Source organism: Artibeus jamaicensis, unplaced genomic scaffold, assembly GCF_021234435.1.
Source record: "Artibeus jamaicensis isolate MK-2021 breed Jamaican fruit bat unplaced genomic scaffold, CSHL_Jam_final contig_465, whole genome shotgun sequence".
Taxonomy (NCBI): domain Eukaryota; kingdom Metazoa; phylum Chordata; class Mammalia; order Chiroptera; family Phyllostomidae; genus Artibeus; species Artibeus jamaicensis.
In genome coordinates, this window is record NW_026521843.1 from 25293644 (window position 1) to 25321384 (window position 27741).

Genomic DNA, 27741 nt, shown 5'->3' on the forward strand with positions numbered 1-27741 from the left:
TTCAGAGAACACCCAGCAATTTCAACAGGGGTGAAGATGGGACAGCGGAGACCAGAGCCACTGAGGGGAAATGCACACACACACCAGACTTTGCCATTAGACCAAGTAACAATCTCTTTACCTGAGCACTTACTTTGGAACGGGAATTTTGCAGGGATATTTCTAAGTGTCCCAGTAGCTTCTGAAATGGCTGTCATGATTCTTGCAAGTAATCCTTCCCTTTAAGTGTGGTCTGGACCCAGTGACTTGCTTCTAATAAATAGAATATGGCAGAAGTGACAGTGATGGGTTGTCACTCCCATCAAAAAAAATAATCTCTCTGAATGTATGCTTGTATACTTCTCATTCTCTCTTTGAATCTTCTTTTTTGTGCCCTGGTTGCTACAAGCCTCCTAGGACACACACACACACACTCTCTCTCTCTCTCTCTCTCTCTCTCTCTCTCTCTCCCCCCACCAGGAGAAGGAGGGAGCTCAGCCACCTCTTGTCATTGTTCAGCTCCTTCCCAATCAATCTCCTGCCAACCACAAATTAGCATTACACAGGCATTTACAGTGCAGCCCCCAGGGGTAGAAGAAGCTGCTAATCCTTAAGAAGTGGCAGTGGTACAATGGCAGGAGGCCCCCACCCTGGGGGTGTTCCTTTGTGAGTGGTCCAAGTCAACCACAGATGGTGAAGTTGCTGGGCCCGGGGCAAAGAGGAGACAGTAGGAGCCCCAGGAACACAGAGCTTTGCAAAAGGCCGCATGACACTTGCTCCTGAGGCCCCAAGCCCTGGAGAAGACTCCCCTGAGTTGGATCCCCTCTCAGAGCTTCCAGCCTGGTCCTTGTAGCTGCAGTTTTTCATTTTGACTGGTGGGAGCAACCTGGAGCACAAAGTACCCTGGGCCAAGCCATAGTTAGATCTGCTCTGCCCTCTCAGCAACTCGGATTAACAAACCCCAAGGTTTTGTTTGTTTTCTGTTCTTTTTCCTAATGGATTGATTTAGCCTTATGAAGTCTGATTGAACTTCCTGATCCCAAAGGAAGGCAGCCCTGGCTGGGTTCCTAGGGTCATGTCCCCAAGTGCTGCCTTTCTTCGGGCCCCAGGGGCCCCTGCAAACGCAGCCCTTCCTGCTGCAGTCCCAAAAGTGGGCTCTTGCAGCCTCCACCTCCAAAGCTCCTGGCATCCTTATCCCGCAGCTGGGTCTGGAAGCAAGGGGAGCTTGTGAGAGGGGAAGCCTCTTATCACAAACATTTCCTGCCTATTCCCTCTTGACCCTGCATACCACAGCCCTTCCCTGGCCAGTTGGGCCACCAACGACGGCCCCAGCAACCTCTTCATAAAGGGCAGGCAAGGCAGGATCCCCCAGGCCCGTCTCTGCTCCAGATTCCTTTCCATCCACACTGTTTCCTTCTCCAGGGAGCTCATAGGTTCTTACAGCTCAGTCACTGAAAAACACAGAAGGAAGTCAGGTAGAACTGAAAAGAGAGTACGAAATGCAGATAAGGATTTTTAGTTCAAATGGAAAAAGTGACTCACAGCTGGAGTTCCGCCCACCACCTCTAGGACCCTGCTCTCTATCTCCAACAAAGGGAGAAACAGCCGGAGGCAGGTGAGAGCAAGGCCTGTGCACCTGTGAGGGTCCGTGTGCCTGTCTGTGCCAATCCCCATCCCTTTGTCAGGCTGACGGCCTGCGTGCGCTGCCTGTGGAGTTAAAGACATTTAAACTATTATGGGCTTGTGTGCTGAAGAATTGGGAGCTAAAGGCCGGAGGGCCTAGGATCAGCCCAGCCCACCTGTGCTCAGCAGGTCACTGTGTCCCTAGGTTCTCCTCCCCTCCCCACACCTGGGGCACCCTCGTCCCATGCCTCCCCACAGCCTACTCTGGCCTGCTCTCTGCCTCCTGCCCCCAGCTTGCTGTGTGGTCTGAGCCCTCTGCCACCAAGACAGAGCGAGGGAGGGAGGGATGGGCCAGCATGTTTACAGTCAAGCATAACTGAACCTTTATTTTAAATAAATAAAACTCTTAGCCAGTTTTTATTTCTCTTTGCTTTCAAGACACTGTTTTCTCCCTCTTCTTCCTCCTTCTCATCAGGGCTGAGCCTTTATCTGTGGGGCCACCCAGGGAGGGGCTGTGGGAGGGGGAGGAACAGAGGCCAGGCTGACCCTGGTATTTAGTGTCTTCTCAGGTCATGTGACTCCCACTCCCTCCCTCCTCAAATGCCCACAGAGCCCCTGGGGTTCTTATGAATTCAGGGATGTCCAGGCCTGAGGAATAGAGACTAAACAGGAAGCCCGGGCCCCCTCACCAGCATGGTGTCCATCTGTTCTCACCAATCACAGTGCTGCCTACCCCCCGCCCCCACTCCACTATGAAATTGCCATCCATCTGTCTTCTACTTTGGCCTGTCATCTCTCTGTCTCCCCTGTTGGACCCTCATCCATCTGCCTCCCCCAAAGGACAACCGTCTCTCAGTATCTCCTTTGGGTTGTCATAAGTCCACCTTCCCCATGAGATGTGTCATCTGTCTATCATCCCATTGGCCTGTCATTCCATCTGATCCCCTTGATCACGCTTTTCCGTCCATCTGTCTCCCCTCACGGGGTAGCTTCTGCCCATCTGTCTCCCGGGGTGCGGCCAGCAATGGTGGGTCCTTGTAATACAGAAACAGTTGGGATTCTGTTCTGACTTTGATCCCAGCAATAATAATAGTAGCTGCCATCAATCAAGTATCTACAATGTGCCATACACTTCACATCCTCCAACAGCCCTAGGAGTATGTATGTGTTTCCTCATTTTACCAGTAAGGAGACTGAAGCTCAGGAGGGTTAAGTATCTTGCCCAAAGTCACACAGCTCCTAGCGGCAGATGCGGGGTCCAGAAGCAGGTCTACCCACACTGAATGGGAGTGAGGACACATTTAGTCCCACACCCCCAGGATATGAGATCGCCCCCTCTCCTGGCCTCTCTGAACATTTAATTTACACTTTGCTGCTGGATATTTTCAGCCTGATGAAGTTTCCTCTCTGCCCTGGCTCTGCACAAAAAAGTAAAGGAAGAAAAGCAGCCAGATGTGAGAGGCTTCAGAGGTCTTCGGGGGGCGGGAGGATGGAGAGTGATGTTAAATAAACATCCAATGATATTCTTTCTGCAAAACAATCCATTTTCCTGGCACCCAGGAGTTCGTCCAAGGGTCTGTGGGTCACTGGGGAAAAGCGTTCCGTGTGTTTTGGCTCCATATTCTTCCATTGGCCACAAAGACCTAATTCTTCCAATTAATGAAATCAGCACTGCTGATGGAGATGTACTGACAAATTATTTTCGAGACGAATATATTCACACCCATGGTGGGGCTGATAGGCCCAAAGGATGTGGGGGGTACACAGTGAAGGTCCCCCACCAGCCAGAGACACTAAGGTCATTCATGATGGCTGGGATGTTGGCCACAGCCTCAAGGGACACCTTACTCCACCCGGAGCCATGGAGGCTGGGCTGGTTTGTCTGTGTTGAGGGGCTGCCTATCAATGGGCTTCTGTATGGTCCTGGCAAGTTCTGGCACCCCTCCCCTCTCCCTTCTCTCCAAGGCCCCAGCCAAGTCCCCTTCAGGGCCTTGCCTGAAGGGCCTATTCAGCATTTAGGATTCCCTGATGGGGAGTGAAAAGGAGACAGACAGATGCTTCTGTGGAGCTGAGCAAAAGCTGGAGGCCTGAAGACAGGAAGGGAAGCCCAGTGCAAAAAAAAAGAAGGTGGCCCTGTGGGATGAGAAAGGAAGAAGGGAAGGGAGGAGGGGAAGCCAGGGGAGGGGACCCGGGGTGGGCGGACCAGATCGGGAGGGGCGGAGGCCGGAAAGAGGCCCCCAGGCGGAGGGAGAGATCCCAGTTGGGAGACCAAGCAGCACCAGAAAGCTGTGTGGGATTTTTTTTTAAAGCCACAGATTTAATTTCCTGATGATTTTTTTTTCCAAGTTGATATTAGCAGCATTTTTCATTCCCCGAGCAGATCTGCCAGTGTGGAAAACTGATCCAGAACGTGCTGGGTGACGGAGCCCAGACTTTACCCAGACAGGCCCATGAGGACGACCAGGGTGAAGTCCGAATTTCATCTCCTTCTTTGAACCCCTGGAGAATAGGACCGATTTTGCTTCGGGCCAGTCCTGGAGGAGGGGGAGCAACAGTTTCCCGGCAGCTGTGGTGAAAAAGTGGCATTCAGAAGGGAAGGGTGAAATTAGCCCTATGAAACTAGCGGGGTCCGTCTCCGTTTTCCTGCCTGAACCCAGAATGAGTCCGTTTTCTGAGCATTGGGAGTTATGTTAGGAGCTAAAGGAACCAAAGGCCAAACTCTCTCCAGAGCATCCCCTACTACCACCAAACATCTTTCGAAAGCCTCCTTTCCCTGCTCACAATCCATCTGTGCAGTCCTAGGCTTGCCCAACGCAGTCCACACCACAAGCCAAGAAAGCAAGGCCCTCAGGAAACCAGAACGATCCCGCAGCCCAGGCATCCTGGGGGCTGGCACCATGGACACTGGAGCAGAGGCTGCACTTAACAAGACCCCTGGGTCACCAGATACACAGGACAGTGTGAGAAGTCCTGCTCCTGGCTGCTTCCAACCCACTCCAGAGAACCTGCTCCCCCCACAAGCGGGATTTGTAAAATTCTCCAAACACCTTTCACTTGTCCATTCCTCAGTGCTGGCTCCTGTCATCTCCTCCATCCTGAAGATGGAGCACCTATGCACACTGAGGAAATCTTGTCTCATGTTAAGACCTAACTCAAATGCTACCCCTCCCTTAAGCCCTTCCCACCATCCTTTTTCCTTGCCAGAGTTAAGAACTTTGGCCACCGTTTGTTTAGAACACCCACAGAGTGCTCTTCACTTTCTGTCTTGCATTTTGGTTACTCCTGGACTGATCCAGGGGCTGTACTATGTAGTTCACAGGTCTTCCCAGGTTCAAATCCTTTGCCCCCTGCTTCCTAACTGTGACACTTGGCAAGTGCCTAACCTCTTTGGACCTATTTCTTCACCTATAAAATGGGGCTAATAATTATAGGTAGTCATAAAGTTGTTGTAAGGATGTTTAAAATATATTGCAGGTCTATATGCCAAGCAATGGCATATAGTATGTGCTCAGTAAGTGACTGTTAATTGAATGAAGTGTTCTAAAAATTAGTGTTCATAATAACAGAGGGAAGAAGAGATAGTATCCACAAACCTCACATGATACAGTCTTCCCAGAGCTGATTGTGTTTTGTCCCTTTTTTTAGCACCATAATCTGTTTTTTTTTAATTAGCAATAAACTGTTGTTGGTGGTGGTGGCGGTGGCGGTTCTCTACTAGTCATTGGATAAAAGACCTGCTTCTTCAACTTGGTCTTCACACTGTCCCCTTCTTGGGTGGGTTCTTTCTGCCCCATTTCCTGAGTCTGCTCTGAAAGCTCAACATTTTCTTTTCAGTATCTTTTAAAATATTTAAACTCGCCCTAAGTATTTATTTTATTTTCAACTTCTTTGTCTAACTTTATCAACGGTCTCATTAACATTCTTTCGACTCCCCCCAACATATTTCTTAAAACATGTATTCTGTGTTCTTATCTCCAGGGGAACAGTTTGGCTGGGTTTCCCACCAAGAGCGACACGATTCTTCCCACGTCAGTGCGGAGGGGGAATCTGAGAGCCAGTAGATTCGCATCGTCTAATGCTGCTCCCGAAGAACCGCTCAAATGCACAAGTAAGTCCCCACCTCGCCCACCGGCCAAATTTCTCAACGCCGTCTCTACCAAAAAAAAAGTTCTTTCCAGTTAAATCCTAAGGGAAAGTGAAATAAATACCAAAAAAGAAGCTTCCTGAAGAGGGAGGTCAATCCAAAGTCCAGTTGCCTGGGATTCCCATGGTCTCTGACACATCATATGACTCAATTATGGAATTGTTTTATTTCAATCCGTAAGCATTTTTAATTTCCTTTCATAGTCCCATATGGTGACCTGGTTCGGTTTAGATACAGTTCACATATCATCTGTCTCCCATGCTGTGTCCCATCTATAATTTTTATGTCTCAATCTTTAAAAAAAATGTTTTTTATCCAGGGGCAAAATATTGATCACTGCAACCAAGCTCTTCCCACCACAGTAGAAGAGTTTTCCTCTTCTTGCCACACTCCCCGTAGTCTTTAGAAGGAGAGAAAGAGCCAATCAAAGCTACTTGTTGAGACTTCAAGAAGCTGGGGAGAAATGGGACCTCGGGCAAGCGGGAATGTGATCTGCACGGGAAATCTCCGAGGGGACACCTGCTCCCCCATCAGTCTTTGTCTCCCAGGCTCCTGGAGGTGCAGCCCCATGGGAGTGGCTTCTTACTGGGAAATGGGGCAAACAAGCATAGCACCAGCAGGGACAGAGGGCTCTGTCTGTGGGAAAGGGACAATGGGTGAACTTTCAAGCCCAGGGGGTGGGGCAAGGCTTACAATTTAAGCTACTTGTCTGGAAACTCAATATTGCCCAGAGTATCGATTACCTCCCAGACTCAGATCCTCTCCTGCTCAGAGGGCAGGAGTAGCCAGGCGGGTCTCTGACATGAAACCCTATGCAGCTTCTAATTAACTCTAAGCAGTGTGCATCAGAGCCTCCTAGAAAGGACAATTGTTTTGCCTGATGGAAGGACACAAGAGTCACCAAGATTGGAATTTGAGTATGACAAAAATATCAAGAGGTCTCCATGTCTGCTGTGGTCCAGGGAGTCAAACAACAGCGGCTTCACTCTTTAAATCGCAGGGGCTGGGGCTATAGCTCCCCACCAAATTCCTGTCCGGGGGCCACTCTTCCAAAAAGAATCATAAGAACTTTTTTTGCCCTGCCTGCTGTTTTGGTATCAAGCACCTTTAGTACTCAAGCATCAAAATGTGAGGAACTGTCTTGACCCCAAAAAGATGGGTAAAGTTACAGAATCCCACTTAACATCTGAGTGTGAAGTCTCCCTCCAGTCAGTACAATGAGATGTTTTGATATAAGTATACATTATCAAATGATTACCACAATCAAATTAGTCAACATATCCATCATCACTTCCCATAGCTACCTTTTTTTTTTTGGTATGTGTCGTGATAACAGGAGACTGACTCTCAGTCAATGTCAAGTATATAATGCATTAACCTCAGTCACCATGCTGTACATTAGGTTTCCTTATCCATCTGATACCTGAAAGTATGTATCCTTTGATCAGTATCTCCCCTTTCCCTCATCCTCAGCCTCTGAGGACCACTGTTCTACTCTGTTACTATGAATTTGACTTTTCTTTGTTAGATTCCACATATAAATGAGATCATGTGATATTTACCTTTCTGTGTCTGGCTTACTTCACTTAGCATAATGTCCTCCAGGTAATCCCATGTTGTTGCAAATGGCAGAATTTTCTTCTTTTTAAAGGCTGAATAATATTCCATCGTATAGGAAACCCATTCATCTGTCAACAGACATGTAGGTTGCTTTCACCTTATGATATGATGTGCTTTTGATAAACACTGGGCTCCAAGATGATGAGCCCCAATGATCCTTACCCTCTGGTATTCATGTCCTTGCGTAGCCCCCTTCTACAATAACTAATAGGATTTGGGGGGTGGGGGGGCAAAACAGTGTGTGACTTCTGAGGCTAAGTCATAAATGACAGTGTTGCTCCCACCATGCTCTCTTTTGGCTCAGCCACTCTTAGGAACTCAGCTGCCATGTAGTAAAGACACTTAAGAAAAGTTATGAGGCCCTGGCTGGTGTGGCTCAGTGGATTAAGTGCCAGCCTTTGAACCAAAAGGTCGCTAGTTTGATTCCCAGTCAGGGCACATGCCTGGGTCGCAGGCCAGGTCCCCAGTTGGGGGCACATGAGAGGCAACCACATATTGATGTTCCTCTCCCTCCTTTCTCCTTTCTCTAAAAATAAATAAAATCTTTTTTAAAAAATAGAAACCTAATGGGGAGGTCCACATGGAGAAGAACTGAGGCTTCCCAACAATGTGAGAAACTGGAACCTTCTGCCAACACCCATGTGACTGGAGCATCTCAGAAACAGCCTTGGCTTTGAGACAAGCTTTCAGATTACTGCAACCTAATGAGGAACCTCAGGCCAGAGCCCTTAGATAAGCCGCCCTTCCTGACCCACAGAAACTGGGTGAGATAGCATTTGATGGTGATCTGAGCCTCTAAATTTGGGCTAATTTTTTCTGCAGCAATAAATAGCTAATCCCATGCTTTGTGTTCATTATCTATTGAGTCCTTGTGCCAGTCCTAGTAAGTATGTATTCTTGTCCCAATGTTCCAGAGGAAGAAACTGGGATTTAGAGAGGTTAAAATAAGAAGGAAAATCGGGGCTGAAATCTAAGTCTACTGGATTTCGAAGCCTGTGTTTTCACCTCTGCACAATACATTATTTTGGGTGCAAATGTAGACTTTTCTATGGGCAACAGAAGGTCGCAGTGGGAGAAGCAGTGAGTTCCACCCGCAAAGTCTGGAATTAGGTGAGGAGGAGGCAAGCAAGACCTGTTAGAAGATGTAAGGCCTGTGATGGAGATGAAGGATGAGGAGGTGTGCACCAGGCGGGCTTTTCAGAGGGAATGGCACCAGCAGAGGCCTGCACGCTTGAAGAGCCGGGGTCTTCAGAACCTGCCTGCAGCTTCTACCTCTACAAGAATCAAGGCCTTGCGGCTAGTTCTCCAGGGCAAAATCTTGGTTCTAGTCCAAGAACTACACTTGCAGTCCTAGGACCCCCCCCAAATCACTAGAGCCGGTGCCTTTTCCATAAACTGCCACCCTACTTTTGAGTAGCTCGAATCTCCTTTAAGTCCCCATTTCTTCTCTGGGTCAGTCCTCTTTTACAGACCCAGCTCCCTGGCATGTCTGAAACACACAGTTCTTCCTAGCAGGTGATGCTTGCTCCGTAGAGAAGTGTAGTTGTGATGTTTGCATTAGCATTCAGAACATAGCTCTTGTCTAATGCAAAATATCACACAAACCTCTCTTCTTTCTTTAGCAAGATTACTAGAATAGAACCTCAAGGAGATTCGGGGGACCAAGTATGTGGGATTTCAAAAAGGCATGCATCTTTTCTCGTGGTAGCCTTCTGGATACGTTAGTGGAGTATAAATTAGAGAAATACAGTACTGGAGATTAATAACTGCTTTAATCACCACATCCAAAGGATACTGACCACAGGTTGATGTCAACTTTAGAAGAGAGCCGGTATTGGTGTGAACAAGGACTGTGTCCTCAGCCCTCTCCTGGCAACATTTTTTAAATCAGTAACTTGAATGAAGATACAGAAAGCAGATTTATCAAATTTCCTAATGGCTGAAATGGGGACAGTTGGTAAATAGGTGGGATGGCAGAAATGAAAACAGCAAGATTCTCCAAAGGATGGGTGGGCATAGGTCAAATCCTCTGAGATGAATCTCACCAGAAACGAAAGCTCCTTTACCTGAGTTCCAAAAGCGACTGCACAAATGCACCGTGGAGATTTCCAACGTGGCGATAACTAAAAAAAAGAGAAGCATCGAAGGGTTTAGCCCGTGGTGAGTTAAACAGGAGGGAAGACACAGACCGCACTAAGCTGGCCTTCCGTGGAGAGGGAAGGGAGGAGGGGCACTTTGACTCGGACAGTTTACTGCTGAGATTCTGCAGCTCCCCGCCACCCCAGGGCTGTATTTAGTAACTCACACTCTACCCCATTAACTGTGTTTGGGTTCCCAGTGCCTACTGGCCCCCTCCCCCCGGAGCGAGCCTGGGAGCCCTTAGAAGGTAATGAGAACACTGAGAGCTTGGAGTCTAAGAAGAGCTTGGAAACTGAAGCTCTCCGAGCCTCTCCCCACGGCCCCATCCCCGCTGATAAGGATGAGAGGAGGCTGGCTGACAAGTGATTGGAAACAGGAGTTCCCAAACCCTTTAACCCTTGCCTGGCCTGCCCGTCCCTCTAACAACCGCTGAGGCCCTTTCCCTGTGGCTTCCCGCCATCTAGGCCAAAGCTCTTGCCTCTCACCACCAACTTTTCATTTTCCTCCTCCTTTGTCCTGACAGGTTGTTGAATGCTGTCATTCCACCTAGAAAAGAGTCACTACCGCCACCAAAGGCTACAGTGCAGCCCCTCCACCTTCAAGCCTCCCTGACAGATTGGCTATGGAGTCTCCCTCTGGCCCAGACTCCCCACCCCCACTCCCCCAACCCCTGCACACTTAGCCACCACACCTCACCTGTGCAGTTCACCAGTCTCCGCAGGAGCCAACCAGGTAAACGTCAGTGCTATCCGGTGTTGGCGGGTGCCAGGAGCAGAAACCCCAGGCCCGGCCCCAGCAGCCTGCTCCCAGAGCCACTCTCGGCTGCCCCGGCCTACTGTGGAGCTCTGCGGGGACCTTCGGGTGTCAACCCTGGACCCCACACTTGACTTTGCTGAGTCATCCCGAAGGGTATTGCCTGGCACGTGGATGGGCCTCACACTGAGAGAGGAGAGTGGGGGTGTGTCACTGGCAGTGGTCGGCAAGGCGGAAGCCTAGAGGGAAGCTGCCTGCTTTCCCTGGGGAGGGGCAATAAGGTGAAGCCAGGCTTCTGGCCACAGTAACCAAGTGTAAAAGAGCTTCCTTCAGTAGAACAAAATTCAGATAAACTGCCATTATTGTGTAAATTAGGTTTGCACCTAAAAGCCTTTACCCAAACAGGCCGTTTAATTAAAGCCCTAATCTCCTCTGGCATGTTCGACCCTGCCCCCACACCCCCGCCCCCACACACTGAGGTGGCAATGTCAAGATTTCCACTTAAAACACTTAACCTGTAAGCAGGCAAAACATACCCCAAAATGGGTTGGTCACTGTGACTTAGGGTGTTAGTTCCCTGAGGCTCAGATAGTCCTGATTAGGGTGCTGGGTGCTGATGGCAAGGGTGAGCCTGATTGGCCGTGATACTGGCAAGGGCGACGCTAACAGGGAAGCGATGGCAGCGGCCGGGCTTCAGAGAGCAGGGCGTGTGCATTGTTCAGGCCGACAGGCTCCCTCGTGCTCCCAAGAGGCGGGTGCCCATTTAGGATCCATTGCATGATATGAAAAGTCTGCGTTCTCCCCACCCACAGAAAGTGTGTGGCAGCCCTAACAGACTCAGAGGTAAAGACCCTGGTGTGAAACAGAAAAGGCAGGGGTAGACGAATTGACTTGTTCGTGGGTGTCCCCTTTTGTGAGGCCGCCCTGGCCACCGCTGTGAACCACAGAGGGATGCCAAGCCTGTCAGTGAGAACCCAGTGCTCTGGGGAAAGGCTGAAGCAATGATGATTCGCAGATCAGGCTATCTGCTGTAGGTAGGGAAGTGATTAGGAAAAAAGAAGAATGGAATTTGGGAGGAGGGGGCCAGGCTGGGGAGAAGCCCGGGCCCCAGAGTACTGATAGGGAGCAACCCTAGTGCCTTCTCACATGTACAAAATGCTTCAGAAATTTGTGCCTCCAAGTAGGGAAAGAAGGAAAGGAAATCAAGTACCCAATGCCAGGTACCTTAACATATGTTATGTCTTTAATTTCAGCCTTATAAGTCAACTCTTCTTTTAATTTTTGTTGTTCGATTACAGTTGACATTCAATATTATATTAGTTTCCGGTACACAGCATAGTGGTTAGACATTTATAGAATTTACAAAGTGGTCCCACCCCATAACTCTAGTGCCCACCTGGTACTGTACACATTTACTACAATATTATTGACTCTACTTTACATGCCATTCCCTCCCCACGCACCGCACCACAGGAGAAAACTGAGATGCGAGGTGGTGAAGCGACTTGCACAACGTCACGCAGCTTGTGATTGGCAGAGCCCGGATTCCCACACTGGCCTGCCTTACTGAGAAGGCGATGCTCCTCTGCTAAACCACAGCTCAGCCGCAAGGATTATAATGTTGGAAGGGGGATTAGCCACCCAAGAATACTCAACACATCACTCCTCCCCCCTCCGGCAAGAATATTTTCAACTCAGAACAATCCATTTTTTATGAGGGAGAGCAGGAAGGTCTCAGCAGGGATGAGGGAACCAACTCTCAGCCCAGAAGATGCGGCACAAGGGAGCCGGGCTCATGGAGCTTCTTGGGGTTCAAACCCAGAGGTAGAAGAGAGTTTTCTTCACAGGAAAGAAGCCTCAGGGGCTGTGGTGGGGGAAAGGGGCATCTGTAAGTCCTATCACACACAGCAGACTTCTCCACTTTACATCTTCCTTTTGTGGGGGCCAGAATAGGAGCCACATCTATTTTGGAAATTGAAACTCAAATCACCCTGAACCCTGCACTTTTTCTGTTCATTGTATGGACTTCATTACTCCTGGAGAACACATGGGCCTTCTTTAGAGGAAGTTGTATTTCTGGAAGTAAAACTCTCTGGATTCAGGAAATATCCCTGCTTCTTGGGAAATTCCTACTTCCTTGTAGTGTTGAGTTTTCTTTGCACAGGAGGAGAAGCCCTTTAAGGAGGATTTCATAAATCTTATGAATAAATGAGTAAGGCTGGGGGTCCTTGGGGAAGCAAAAATACCAGCTCCAGAGGGAGTGCACAAGCCCTTTGCTCTTGAATCCCGAGCAGGTTCTGCCCGGCCTGATGGTGGCCGGCACCCCACTCCAAAGCCAGGGGTTTCCAAAGGTGACTTGGAACGATAGTTACTGCTGTTTTGACTTCTGAAGCACAGCACTGGACTGAGGAAGACTCCTTGGCTCCAGGGCTCATGTGGATGGGTTAAGAAAATGGGATTTTGGACAAGATCTATTACAAAGTCCTTTGTCTCTCTTATAGCAAAGACAACAGAGAAGAATTTTAAAAGGCTGTCTGGGTCTCCAGAACCCCTCTGGAAGCAGAGGGCATGTCAACAGGTTCCAGGGCAGGCCCCAGAGGCCTCAGACCCGGGAGCCTTATTGGAATGCAATTACCCTAAGTGCTAGCTGTTAGGATGAAAAGGCAGGAATGCAATTATGGAAGGAGCACGCAGTGAGCTTTCATTGATTGACCTGTCCTGACTGATTCCATTCCCCACTGGGGTGATGTTGGGGGCCTTGAGGGTTGCCCTCTGCCTTCAGGTTATGAGAAAGAAAAACAGTCACTGCACAAAGCAAATGCCGATGCAAAGCTGGTGAGCACCAGGACGGGCTGTGGACCCCTGAAATTTCCTGGGAAATGTGCAAAATGGAAAATGTGCGTTTTATAGAAAGAAGCTCTACACTCATCACACGCTTAGGGGATTCTGCAGCCCCCAAACGGTGGAGAACCAGCAGGTCACAGGAGTGAAAGATCAGCAGGGTGGTTAGAAGAGGCCCCCTCAGTTTGCAATTCCAAGTGGCCTTTCCTGGTCAGGCAATTCCTGACCCATTTGGGTACAATTCTGAGTCAGCCACTTACCAAGCCTGGGGTCCATGAGAGAATTAAATGACATGAAGAGTGCAAAGCTCTTAGCCCAATGTCTAGCCTTTAGTAAGCTTTCAATAAATGGGAACCATTTTTATGTATATATTAAAGTTCAGAAAATACAGTGAAACACGTATACTCTTCTGAATGGTCTTTTGACTCCAAACTCACAGTCTAGATTCCGTAGAGGATTCCCTCCTCCAAAATTGAGTGGGACTATGAGACCCAGGGTCCTCAGACATTGCTTCCTCAAACCCTTCCCCTCCCCTGCAAGGCACCAGGGTCTGGGCACCCTTGGAGACAAGAGCTTCTAGGAGTAGAGGCACATTGTGTGTCTGGGTAGTGCCAAGGTAGTGGAGGGCACATCTGGGCCTGATCTGAAGCCATCACACCAGCCTGCCTCCTGGAGGGAAGTTTCTGGAAACTCCAGTTACCAAAGTCTTCCTACCTACTGAGATAAAGCAGCCAAACACTCAGTTGAAATGGACTTTTCTATCCCAACAGGCCCAGAGTAAGACTAAGCTGAGGCCCAGCATCTACAGACGTCTAGAGTGGGACTAGGAAAAAAATTTTCTCTTCTTTCCTTCTGCATTAAACATGTCTTATCTACGGCCATACCACCCTGAACGTGCCCGATCTCGTCTGTATTAAGCATGTCTTTTTATTTTCTACATTCTTGATGCTTTAATATCTGGGGCTTTGCTGAGACAAAAGAAACTGCCCCTTCCAGGGCCACCTAGTCCCTGCAGAAAGTGCAGGACACACCTACCCATATGCCTTTTGAATGCAAACCAACCAACACAGAGTCCACACTCTCAACCATCCCCTTTATCAGAGTTTTTCCACCCGGATTACTAACCCCCTGCCCTAATCCCCACCCAGGCCAGGGACCAGACCGCTAAGGGACAGCTCCTGTGCCCCAGAGCCAGCTGAAATCATTCACACTGTCCAATTCTAACTCCGCTGAACCTGCCTCACTGGTCCCTCCTGTGCAAACCGTAATGAAGGCTCTTGACCATGTTTTTTTCCCACTCCCTCTGCCTCCTGACCAACTCCGTCGCTTCCCCGTGTAACGCCCATGGTGTGCCCTGCCCCCTTCTTTGGGATCTATAAGTATAACAAACTATCTTTTTAATGGCAAGCATCTCCTGATCTGCTGGCCTTAACATACCTGCATAGTAATAAAAACCTATTTTTTAAAACACCCTTTCCCCCCACGCTCATACCTCTCCCTCCTGGGAGATCCTCAGAGCGTTGCTCCCTCAGACCCCGCCCGCTGCCCCAGCCACCTTCCATCTCAGCCCCGACTGCTGGGGCCACCTTCCTCCAGCCCACCCCCGCAGCCCCAGGCCCCCTGCTCTTAGGCCAAGGCGTCCTCCACCTCTGGGGTCAGAAGCAGTGCCATCCCAACGCCAGCAGGGAATCCAGAGGTGAGGACCATGGGAGAACCTTTATTCCTCGGTTCCCAGGAGAAAATGCACTCAAAGAGCAGAGAGGAGGAGCTGGCTCCGGGCCATACCCTTGTTTATTCATCAATCATTCATTTATTCATTAATCATTCATCCCCCCACCCATCAATCATTCATCTGCTTATTTATTCATTCGGTTTGCTTGTACGTCTTCCTTGCTTTGGCTGTCACAGATGTTGGTCCTCTCTGGCTTTGATCTCTCCTATTTCTGTGGCAGCTGCACAGCAGAGGCCTTCTGACGTCACTTTGTCAGTTACCTGACTGAAAGGGTGTCCCTCTCAGAGGAGCCTGAGACAACCAAAGGAACAGTGCAGAGCTGTCCCCAGCCTGGAAGCCTCGTGGCATTGCAGGCTCAGGCCTTCCGGTCCATGGGTCACTGGGAGGTGTGGAGAGGGGCCGAGCAAGGAGTAATAGTTCTGGGTATGCCTCACAGCTGCTGGAAAACTGCTTTTCTGACCCTTCAGGGAGGTGAGGGCTATAGGAGAGGCTCTGAGCCTCCAGACCTGGCTGTGAGGCCTGAACTCAGCAGTTTGGGAGGTGCAGGGAACGTGGTGTGGGGGCACCTGGGCTAGAGTTTTAGAGGCCTAAGCTATTAGCCCCCCAACAGTTTTCCCATCATCTACCCACCCCACCCCACTCCACCCCAGAAAGTCTATTTTCAGCCAGCAGCCAGAAACCTTTCATGTAAATCAGATCACGTCCTACCTCTGCTCAAGTCCCAGCGGTAACTTCCCATTCACTCAGTGAGACACACCTTGGGTGAAAGAAAGAGCGAATGAATGAACAGGCTCTGGACAGCTCTGAGGGTGAAGCTCCTGAAGCCACCGGTGGTGGGGCTTGCGGCTTCCTGCGGTAGAATTTAGAAGGTCTACAGGGGACTCCATCAGCTGCACTGAGAAGGAAAGAGCCAGGTGAACCCCAGCTGCCAGCTTTCTCCAGGAGGGAAGGTAGGCAGCAGCATCGGCCCCGGGCGGCGCTAACGCGAGATGCCAGCTCCGAGCCGCTCTGGGGCTGGCCGGCACTCTGGATGTCATTAGCTGATTTGTTCTGCTCAGCAGAATGTACTTTTCATATTTAGGCAGGAAAAACAGCTTTCGGTCCTCGTGCCCTTTCTTCTGTGAGCTCTAGCACATGGCCTGCTTAGTATGAATTAATCCTCTAAAGAGCATGTTCATTATTCTAATTTAATTGTGCTTCGTTTCAGAAAATAACTAGACCCAGTGTGGAATAAACTCCTACGCTGATCGGTTTTCAAGAAGTTAACCTAAGACAAAATACTGCTAGAGGGCAGCAGCAATTTGGAATCATTAAAGGCAACCCATGTAAATAATAAAAACAAAACTAAAATGCAGAATTAAATTAAGGAATAGGAAATTAAATTTGTGAATCTGATCTGAAATGGAGGCCCTATATGCACAGGCTTGCCCTGGCTTGGCTCCGTGCTCAGCAGTGCTGGGGCGGAGAGGTCTGCGGAGGTTCCCAGGCCGGGGAGGCGGCAGGCCGGGGGAAGCCCACAGGCCTCCTCCTGGGGGACTAGTGTGCCGCCTTGGGAAAAGGAATATGGGCTGAAGGGGAAGCGAGGGTCCCCTCCCACAGGGTCCACTCAGAGGAAGATGAGAGCCACATTGTCACAGCTACATCGGGATGACGACCGTGGAGCCCTGGTGACTGCTGAAGAACCCACCGCCGGAGTCTGAAGCCAAGAGTCTGCACTGTGGCTTGCTCAAGGATGCACAGGAAAAGCAGAGGGGTGCAGGGTGGCCGCACCCCTGGGAACATTCAGCCCTGCTCTACCCCTGTGCGCCAGCCACCCTCACATAGGTGACCCAGCTCAGGACAGGGACTGAGAGACTTGTCCCCTCCCCTGGCAGCGGCCCCTAAGCAGAGTTCTGATCTCTCTATTGACCCTGTGGGGGCCCAGTTCCAGATACAGGAGACCCACACTGCAGCAGCGGGACAGTCACCTTGGCAGGTCAGGTCTCTGTCAGTCAAGAAGAGCGAGGGAGAGAATGGGGTGGGGACCAGAGAGGAGAGACCTACAGATGTAGGGTGTCTGAGCGAGAGTTAGGGGTACCGGCGCGGAGTGAGAGCCATCGCTCAGGCTTCATTCAGTAGTTTTCCAGGACTTTTAGGCTCAATCTCTGGGGTACCTTCTCCCACCCGCACCCCAACCCTTTCTCTTCCTCTCTTCCCTCCTGCCCCCTTCTTGAAGTGAGAAGAGCTCAGCCTGCAGAGCCAGGCAGACTTGCCTGGGTCACAATTCTTTCTGTAACTTCACTCTGGAGCCTGGATGAACTGTCTTGCCTTTCTTAACCTCAGTTTCCCCATATGTGATAATAATAATACCTGCTTCCTCAGTTTGTCATGAGGAGTAAAGGAAATAAAGCTCCTGGCACGGAGCAGACACTCGGGCACTTCTGCTGTGTCATTTTCTGCTTCATCAGCGTGTGCTCACACATACTCTCTACATACAAATACACACATGTGCATGGAAGCCTTAAGCTGGGCTTCGAGAGCACCATGATTAGTTAAGAAGTCAAGTCCGTAGACTGCCTGCCTCACTTCCAACAGATGGCATATCCCAGAGTTTGAGTAAAGTTTTCCCATTTCCATCTTCACTTTGGTTCCTACAAAGACACCTCAGTTCCTTTTTTGAAACAAAAGGGGAATAGAATCAAGCAAAAGCAACAGTAAAAAAAAGGCACTTTTTTCTTGTTTAATTTGCATCCAGAAGTCCTGATCGGGAAATTACGCACATAATACAGGTCACCATGTTGTTGACTGGTCAGTTACTGAACAGAGCTTGTACCTAAAAATATCAAATATGGTGAGAACAAGGGCAAAAAGAGCTGACAATTCTCTTGAACCCCTTGGCTGCTTCCCCAGTCCCACTTTACTAACTGCCCCAGAGAACATTCTAGATCCCCTGCCCAGCCCATGAATTGCACCTATAGACTGGGGCACTATGACACACAGCCAATCTCAACTCTCCCAGGACAAACCCAGAGACCCCTGTTAAGGAAAAGCTATTCATGACAGTTGTTAAAGCCAGGAAGGCAGACAGTATTCAGGAAGGGGGACGCTGCCATGAAATTTTGTAGTGGGGGTGGGAAATGCTCAGCTCAGAGCACGGCAAAGCAAAGTGGGCATTTATAGCCAAGGAACAGGGTCAGTGAATAAAAAATTAATGAGGAAGCATCAGGGATAAGGGGGGATTCTGGAAAAAGTGACCTAACAAGATTCTTGCTAAAAGCAGGCCCGGGTGACCAGACATTACCTGAGGGATGGTGGAGGATAAGGAACCCAATCACATATCAAGGGTGATCAGACATCAGGGGTGGAAGATTCTGACTAAAATGAGTTAGCAGAATTCTTGCTAAAATTGAACAACGCAGACATGATCGTGGGAGTCCAACAGTCAGCACCTAGTTGGGAAGACAGTTCAGAGGAGCCTGAGTTTGGTCAAAGATAGAATCTTTGTCATTCTGGAGCAGTTACATGGCACGGATCTAAGACTGGCTGAAGATCCACCTTTGGTGTCAATGGAGGGGAGGCTGGAGAGCCAAGTCCCAGCCGGGTGCTACCAGGGCTTCAGGGGGTGGTGTTAACCTGGAGGTAAAAACGACGGTCAGGAAGGTCACACTAGTGGCCTGCACCTAGATCTGGGATAACTGCTGGAAAATGACCCCTCAGACCATAAACGTTAGTTTAAGAAAAAGCCACTCAAATCTTTTAGATACACAAAATGCAAAAAGCTTTCAACCGGGCCTTGTCCCACAGAACCCATCTAAAGGGCGTTAATTTCTAGGAGGCTGGAGTTAGCTTGGTCCATTCAGTGGTTTCTGTATTTCTGATCCTGGGTGAAAACTCTGCATCCAGAGGGTGGACTTGTCTACCCAGGAGCACCTTTGTGTGGGGTCAGCTTCACCATTTGATCGTGAAGATTCAAATCATGTCTACCCAACAGAAGAGCTTCCAAGGTGGCTCCACCTTAAAGGGCCCAGTTGGTTTCTCTCAAGCAGCCAGATTCCCTTCCATATAAAGCCCATATTGCTCGGGCTTACATGACCCCTTCCTCCTGCCCACCTCCCCCCACATATAAAGTGGATCCCTTTTCCCCCTGGATAATAATAATGTTGTTGATAATAGTAGCCATAATAGTCAACACTTATTGAGAGTTTACTCATTGCCAAATATTTGTTCTAAGTATTTTGTAAGAATTAGCCCATTTAATGCAACAACCCTGAGAGATGGGTATTATTGTCCCCCATTCTAAAGATGAGAAAACTGAGGCTGAGAGAAACTGAGGCCCATTATGACAGCAAAATAGAACAGCACCACAGCTCAAACCTAAACAGTACAGTGACTCCAGAGCCTCCTCACCACGATAGAGCACTTCCTGTTGGTCACCAGCTCCCCTCTCCACAAACCTATCCAGAGTGACCCTAAGTCTCAGCCACAAAGAAAAGAGAATTAAGCAGGCCCATGTTTTCAAGACGCCTTTACACCACTTTCTCCCCTGGTCCTTATGGCTGGGTCTTCACGGCCCTCCTAAGTTTTGGCAGAGGTTGCGGCCTGGGCTCTGTGGGATACGTGGTTTATAGACAGGAGCGCGCTTTATTCTGTTTCATTGGCTGGCTTCTTACAGCCCATGAGAGCAACGCAGGCTTGGCATCTGGGAGAGCGTTCCTGGAGGAACCGCCTCGTCAGTATGCAGGCGCTCATTTAAATTCCAGGCCCCGGCTTTAAGACACACATCTGCAGTGGGCATATGTATTGAGATAGATGAAAACAGAAATGCTTTTCCATTGTATCTGTGTTATTAGAGTTGACCTACCATCCAAACAGCGCAGAAAGAGTGGAAAATTAAAGGTGATTTGATATTAGCCTCCTATTCACATTAGAAAAAGTAACTGCTCTTGCGGTTTTCCTCACAGAGGTGTCTTTATTCATTTGACATGCCTTTAATAACTAATTCTAGTTGTCTGGTTGCCAAGAAAGATTTCCTACAGGCAGACTTGAAAGTGACTCGGAACTCTTTGCATGCCCGGCTTCAAATGATCCCAGAACAGCAAACATTCAGCTTCCCTCCAGACTTCTGAAGTGTGGGAATGACATGAAAGAATGAAGCAGAATCGTTCTGCAGCTCGCATATGCTCGGACTGGAGCCGTCTGGCAGGGGTTGCCGCTGGGTCTACGCGGACCAGGCAGAGTGAGATTTGGAAACAAGCTCATGCATTTGATCCGTGGAGTCAGCCAAACCAAATGATTTATTTCAAGAAAATAAATCTACTCAGGGGCTCGAATGATCCAGGTCAGTCATAAACAAACTGTTTTCCTCCATCTGTGTAGACCTGGAGCAGGCAGAGAGGGACAGGGAAAGCACCACAATTGCTCTCAGAGGGTCGCAACCGGAGATCACGCACTATGAATATGTGTAAATATTCACTACAGTGATTATTTATTCACCTACATGTGGATCACATTTACTCCTCACAATCATCCCACCTGTCAGGTGATTATTCTCATTGTACAGAGGTGAAAAACGAGCCTCTGAGATGTTCAATGACTCACCCAGGACACACAATTTGGGGGTAAAAGTTGGCCAGTTGTTCATCAAGCATGACCCTTTTCTTCCTGGGTGCATAGCCAGATACCGCTTGCAGGATCCCTTGCTGTTACATGCAACCATATGACTCAAGTCTGACCAATAGAAAGTTGGTAGAAGTCCTTCCCAGGCCCATAAAACCTGCCCATACACAAATCTCTCTTCCTACCAGTTGCCAAATACAGAGGATGCTGAGGATCTAGAGGAGGGTCAAATCTAAATATGGAAGAATCCAGGATCTTCAATAACTGCTTGGAGCAGAGCCCCCTCCTCATTCCTTTTCCTGCAGTTGGATAGTGATATGAGCTAGAAATAATCTATTGTGTTAAACCACTGAAATTCAGCTACTGTTGGTTCCAGCGAAAACCCTAAACTGACGAGTACAACTCATAAGGCTTCCAAACTCAAGGACACCAAAGTCCATGCTCCTGCCCTTGTTTGTCTGAAGCTACCCTGGGTCCAATCAACCCTCACCAGGGGACCATTAGGACTCTCTTTTTTTTCTTTGTTCTTCTTCCTGCTCTACTGCACCTGAGGATTTCTACTTTCTATCTATGCAGACACATTCCTAGTTTTTAAGATTTGATCAAAGCTATTCTTTCTAGCTCTTGGTTAACCCCTCCCCATGTGGGGCTCTGGGTCTGGGAGTGTCTTGGATTTCTCCTCTCCCATGTGGACACATCTAACCAGTTGCTAGAGCCTCCTCCACCCTTGCTCTTCCCTCCCACTTCTCAGCCAGTGCTCTGTTTTGTCCTTCATCATATCTTGCCTGGTATGAACATAACATTCTCCACGCTCGTCTTTTCCCCTCCTTCCCATCATTCTGTTGCCTCCAAAAGGGTCTTCCTAAAATAGATCTAGTCCCAGCATCCCCTGCATTTAATTTTCCCATGTGAAGTCTATCAATATTAAAAACACAAATGCCCTTTGACCCAGCAATTTCAGGTCTATGAATCTACAGATACGTGCATAAAATGATTCACAAATAAGAATATTCACCACGCCATTGTTAGAAGTAGCCAGAGACTGGAAACACCAAATACCATCAGTCAGTCTTATTAAGTCAACTATGGGACACAATGGGCTCCACCGAAATATCTCCGAGATCTACGATTAAGTGTAATGAGCAAGTACAGGGAAGTGTACACAACATATTAATATTCATGTTTAAAAAGTATTGGGGAGATAGATTCATATAGGTGTTTGCAGAAACAAGGAACGTCTCTAAGAGAATGCGCGAGAAACTGATAATAGCAGTTGCTTCTGGAGGGAGACACATCTCACTGAATATACGTTTATATTTTTTGCAAATTTTATTCTACATGCATATTACTTTAAAACATTAAAATACAGCCTGACTTTCTAGTGCTTGTTTGACAAGGTATTTCTTAGTGTGAAAGGAAAGCCTTTGGGTCCAACATGTTTTCCTGCTCACACTTTCATTCTACCGCACCACGGAACATTCTGAGTATTCTCCCATCATCACGCCTTTGTTTTGGTCTCTCCCTCTCCTGGAAAGTCCCTTTTCTGCTCGGCAGGAACTAATCTCATCTGTTATCTCCTTCATTGTCTTTATAAGTTTATACTATTGCCCTTCATCCTAGTTTGCTGCACACTAGAGACAGATGTCTTCATTTCCTACAAGATGATATGATGTCCCACGAATAGAAAGTGTTCAAAACATGCCAATGCCTTTAGCCAAACTTATAATTCCACATGTCTCAGCCACAGCTTCTGAGAAAGGCTGGGAAGGGGGCCAGGGACAGGCTCCTCCTCCCCGCAGGTAAGGAGCAGGATCCAGAATCCACCCCAGCTGGCTGGGGGCTGGATGAGGTCAGTAATACACTTCAGCTTGGGACATTCTGCAAGAACGGACCTCCTACCTCTGATTCACTCACAAAGCCACCCCCAAGCTCAGTTCTTTGCTGCCGAAGACCACCCAGTCTACCGCGCTACTATACTTAGGCCTGAGCATTGGCTAGAGAGAATCAGGCTCAAAACAGAGAGGCGTCCCTTGCCCTAGACCACAGTCTGGGGTTTAAATTCAGTTGTCATAATTATTTGAAGCCTATTAAGTTTATTTATGTTCCAAAGCAGGTCCACTAGAGAAGGACCATCATAGTCGTAAATATCAGGGCTGCTGTTCTCCAGACACAGCTGGGCCTCTAGGCCCCTCCCCTTCTCGGCTTTGCAGGCCCCACTTATAGGCATGAGCCATGCACTCACATTCAGTACAGTACCCAGACCCTGTCTGGCCAATTCTGCCTGGTCCAGCCAGTACAGCGCATGCTTCTATACATTTCATGTGGTTGGAGTATGTTTAAGCAAGACTCAGATATCTGTGGGAGGAATGGCGTCTTCCAGTTCTGCTCAAGTCAAATGGGTAAGATCCAGGTGTGCAGGGCTTCACCTCAAAGAACCATAAAGGCCTAAGAATGGGCATCAAATCCTGGGTATATCTGGAGGGCCTTCTAACCCAATCTAGAACGTCTCTAAGAGAACAAAGAGCTGCTGGAGACATCCTTCAAGTTCTTGGCTGTGTGAGGATTTCTTCATTTCCATCGTCAGTGTGGGTTGGAGGAGACCAACAATTTGATCCTAAGAGCCAGTATTTTCCAAAGCGTATCTGCACACCGGTCTTGTTAGGTTCTCCATGAAAAAGTAACGAAGATTCTGTAGTAAAAAAGCTTGAAGAAACACTGAATATTAGATCCTCCTCTGGGGAAATTCGTGATGCACATTTGTGCATTAAAGACCTAAGCAAGTCCTACAGTAAAGAAATTTGTTTAACCCGATGTGCTCAAAAAAACATACTGAACAGAGCATCTTTTTTTAGTGATGCCTCTTTGTATCTATCCATTTCTAAGAGGTTTATCATAGTCCAGGAGTCGGAACACTTCCGAAACTTCCCCCTCCCTGCCTTCTCGTGCTCAAGTCTACCAACACCCCTGTCCAGGGACAGGTGTTCTTCCTCTGCCGACTCCTTTTTTCTCTGTCCCCATCCAAAATGCAGGAGGAAGGAAGGGGGAGCATCAGCTTCAGCTTCAACCACCCGATCCATTCCCCCACCTACGGGCAGTGTGGAGGCCTTCATCTCCACCCACAGGCTGACTTAATTTTTACTATCCCTTGCTTTCCAAGCAGTAGATTGAAAAACTGCTCTATGTTCCTTTTCTCAAACTTTTCTCCACATTGATGGCTTCCAGGAAGCCTTGCCTAAGGGACCAGAGCAAGCCCTGCTAGTTCAGGGAAGGGGTCGTCAGCACGGGGCCCCTGCAGCAGCCCCTGAGGACTTGCAAGAGTTGTGAAGTCTCAGACCCCAACTGAACGGACACTCTGGAGGTGACATCCAGCACTGTGTGTTTTGATAAACCCTCCACATGATTCAGAGGCAAGCCATTAGCCTAGGGCAGTGATTTTCAACCAGTGTGCCACATGACTTGTCAAACTTGTCAAACCACACAGTACCTGACCGTTTAGTCAGGGGCACTGACTTCTTTTCCTTAGACTGGCAAATTAAAAAATGACCACAGCCAACACAACAATAGCACTCCAGTGTGAATAAATCAAAATTATACCTATTTTTGGACAGACCAGCAAAAAAATATGTATTTTTTGGTGTGCTGCAGAATTTCAGTAATTAGTTTAGGTGTGCCATGAAATGAAAAAGGCCGCAAATCCTTGGTCTAGGATTTTTGAACTGTCTCTCAGGACAGGTTCTCTTCTACCTCACTCATCTTCTGCATGTGGTTTTATTTATACCACATTCAATTCCTTCCTCCAGAAGGAAGGGAGAAGGACTGCCAGTGCTAAAATACTCAGGCGCTAGCACAATCGTGCATGTTTTCAGGTCCACAGTCTTCCCCAGTACCTACGCCTGCTCCTGCAGCTCCCGGGGACCCCTTCCTGACCAGTTCCAAAATGCCCCCCTCCTCCACTCCACTGGCCCTCCCTACTTCCTCTCCTCTATTTTTTTCCTTAGTTCTTATTACCATTTAATATATCATTTATAAGTTTTTATATTTATTTTCCTGCTCCTCCCTAGAATATAAGCTCATGGAGGCTGGGCTTTTTTCCATCTATTTTGCCCTGTTTCACCCCCTGCCCCCCCACCAGAGTGGCTTCTGCCTCGATACATATTTGTTCAATAAATGGACTTCATCACAAGGAGGGGGTGAGGGCTGCCACCGGGATTCACAGAGGCTCACCCTGTACTTTCCTGGCAGGGAAAGAGTTACAAAGGTCTCTTCATCCACTACAGGAAGTCAGACCCTCCTGGAAGGAGCAGGATGGACACACAGCCTCCGGTTCTTACCTGGAGGGCTCCATGGGTGGGTTAGAGAGCCAACTATTCCCGACAGCAGGTCCCTGTGGCCCCTGCCTCCACTAGCAAAGGTCAGGGCCCTGACTAGCATCCCACCAGCTGATTTAATCCTGCAGTCTGAGCGAAGTTTCTCCTCTCTCCCTCCAGTGAGAAATGGGCAGACTCCTACCCGCAGATGTCTGTGCTGAACTGTCTCTCCTGGCAAGAGATGCAAAAGGGCACGAATCACAGGGAAACATCTGCCGGTTTCATCAGCGTTGTAGGGTAAATGTGGCAGAGCCTGAGGGGGGGCGCAGGGTGGGCCCTGGACCGTGCCCAGTTCTTTTTCCACAGGCTGGAAGGGGAGCCCCCGCCTCCAAAGAACGTATCCAGCCCTGATAAATTTATAAAGTATTTGACCTTTAATCAGTCCTAATATTTTCAATCCACAGAGCCTTCTTAAACGCCTGCAGCCCTGCCCCTGGACCCCCATTCATCACAATTACTGCTCCGACTGTCGGAGGCAGTGCATGGAACGGCACATGCTGACGTCCAATATTTTATCACTAATAAAGAGAAACATCCCAAGTATTTGCACAGTCTTGATACTTTCCAGCCCCGAGCCCAGGAAAAGGGGGAGCGTGGTGATTTATGCTCACTGCCCAGCACTGTTAATTGGTCTTCTCAGCTGGAGCCTCGGGACCAGCACTTTTCGTGTGTCACAGCCAAGGACATGGGTGTGCAGAGAGCTGGAAAGGGCCCAGCAGGCGGCCTGGGCGGGCCTGCGGAGCACACAGTAGGCTCTTGCTCAGCATCTGGTAAGTGGTGTGAAACACTATAAAGGACAATTTTTTAAAATCACAATTTGGCAAGTGCTTCCCAACACTCATAGCTTTGTAAACAGATCCAATGTTTATGGAGAATCTTGTTCCAGTTGTTGCCGCGGCTGTGATCCGCCCCCAGTTCCATGTCTCCCCTTCCTGCCTCCTTCCCTCCCCCAAGCAGCATCTGCCTCCCGGCCCCATCCCTTTTCTGCTCGGAGGCCCTCTCTCTTGGCCTCCTAGCTCAGTTTTCAGCCACAGCGTTCAGACGCCCCACAAGCTGCATCTGCATGGCACCCAAACATCTGGATGAGATGTAAACAAAACAAGCAGATGTTTCTTCTTTGTTATAGCAGGTGCCTTGGCAGAAGCCTCAGCCTCCAGCTATCGGAGAAGGACCCTCTCTCTACAGTCCAGGTCCCCACAAGGGGTTGGGGAGGGCTGCATACCATTTCCCTTATCAAGGACCTAGGCACCTGGACTTCCCAGAGAACAATGAGCAAAGAGAGCCCCAGGCCCCCGGGAGAAAAGGTGCCAGCAGCAGATGAGGTCTGTGTGGACAGGATGAAAGGTGTGGGGACTGGGGGGCAAGAGGAGGAAGAGGAGGAGAGAGGTCTGTTGTGTATTGGTTAAATACGATTTCAAATCTGCCTGTTTATGCCTAAAGTGAAGCTGTTTTAATCTACTTGTTTACGACAAAGATCCAAAAAAGTTGTTTTTAGAAGTAAAATCATTTTGCTATAAGGGTGGAGTAAGTGGCGTCAGGATGTCATCATCTCATCCTTGACCTTGACGAACACTCTGTTTACATGCTGAGGGGCCCCTGTGGGCTTGTGGATAAGAGCATGTGGAGACACAGACATGTAGACTATAAATACTGAGAGTTTGTAAGGACTATTTGAGAGTTTCTGTTTGGGTGAGGCAACTCTCCCCTCACCTAAAAACTCTCCAAAGTCCCCTGTGGCATTAGTTGCCCCCATGGTAAGGGTTATTCTCTATAAGCAGTAGCTGAAAGCCTCACAGCAGCCCCAGAAGGAAGTCAGCCTGCCTTCCTACGCCACCCAAGTCTTCATTCCCTAGCAACACACTCTAGCAACGGGGGACTTTTACTTTTGTTCCGGAAGCTGGAAATGAGCTCTTGGTTGGTCACCCTCTCTCATGAGGGCCTACTCATATAAAAGTGTATACCTCATATTAAACTTGGACTTTATTCCTTTATCTCCCTTTGCTTGGAAAGCTAGTGTGACTAATGTGTCATTTGTTTGGAGTATGTTATTTCTTTATTTTGCCTATTAAGAGATACTATCTTGTATGCTATTGGCTTGTGAAATTATAATTCCCACAGTGAAACTGTGCTAAATAAATTGTTGACAAAGACAAAAGTCAGTTTATGAAGCCTAGTTTTGCTGCCTACCCCACCCCAAAGGAAAGCAAAACAAGGTCTTAATGTAAATCGGTGAGGAAGAGTTGATGCCAAGTCCCTCTTTAATTCTATTGTAACAAAGGGAATTCTGAGCCTCCACATTCCACACCATTGCCTTCCAGGAAAAGGGACTGTCCTGAGAAAAACAAGAGATGGCCTCCTTCTTACCCCCATGGGTTAATATGCAAAGGAGCCGGGCTCAGGGGACAAAGGATATCCTGAAGCTGGCATGTCCTGGGGCTTAGAAAATGGCACAAAATCCCCCTTTGCACCCCATCTTGCATCTAACAAGAGACCAAGGGGCAGTCCCCTATTAGTCACAGACTAAGAAAGGGGGGCTGAGACACTTGTGAAAGGGATAATTGAGGAAGGACAGGACAGAGGACCTGAGGCAAAAGGACGTCACTGGTTACCACCTCGTTCCCTGCAGTCCCTCTACCCTGACTCTGTTCTCCACTCTCCCAGACCTACCTGTCAGCAGCACTGAACGGTACCGTCAGTCTTCTCCCCCGGTGCTGCAGCTTTGGGTCCCCGAGTGCTTCCTGGCTCACACAGCCCATGTGTAACACTCCACACACTCCCTCAGTCCTCGCCACTCACCGGCCTCACCAGCCACGTGAGTGATGCTAACCACACTCCCCCAGTCCTCTGCCCACTCCTCTGGCCCTGGGTAACAACAACACACTCTCCTTGTCCTTTGCCCCAGCTCTGTGTGAACACACTCCCTCGGCCCAGTCCCCCACCCTCCCGTC

The 27741-nt window shown here is 48.8% G+C and overlaps 1 long non-coding RNA gene across 6 annotated transcripts; it reads right to left on the reverse strand.

Annotated features, from left to right (window-relative positions):
• Window positions 1-145: 145 nt before the first annotated feature.
• Window positions 146-27549, reverse strand: LOC119061528 (uncharacterized). 6 transcript variants are annotated; one of them, XR_008391947.1, is made up of 6 exons: window positions 27461-27536; window positions 10202-10444; window positions 9433-9489; window positions 7309-7434; window positions 1268-1430; window positions 146-252 (listed from the first exon to the last, which is right to left on the reverse strand). It is a non-coding gene; the product is annotated as an uncharacterized LOC119061528 (long non-coding RNA). The 6 variants fall into 6 exon arrangements; XR_008391946.1 differs by lacking the exon at window positions 27461-27536 and adding an exon at window positions 15540-15827 and having other exon boundaries at window positions 1316-1430; XR_008391945.1 differs by lacking the exon at window positions 27461-27536 and adding an exon at window positions 15540-15827.
• Window positions 27550-27741: the final 192 nt, after the last annotated feature.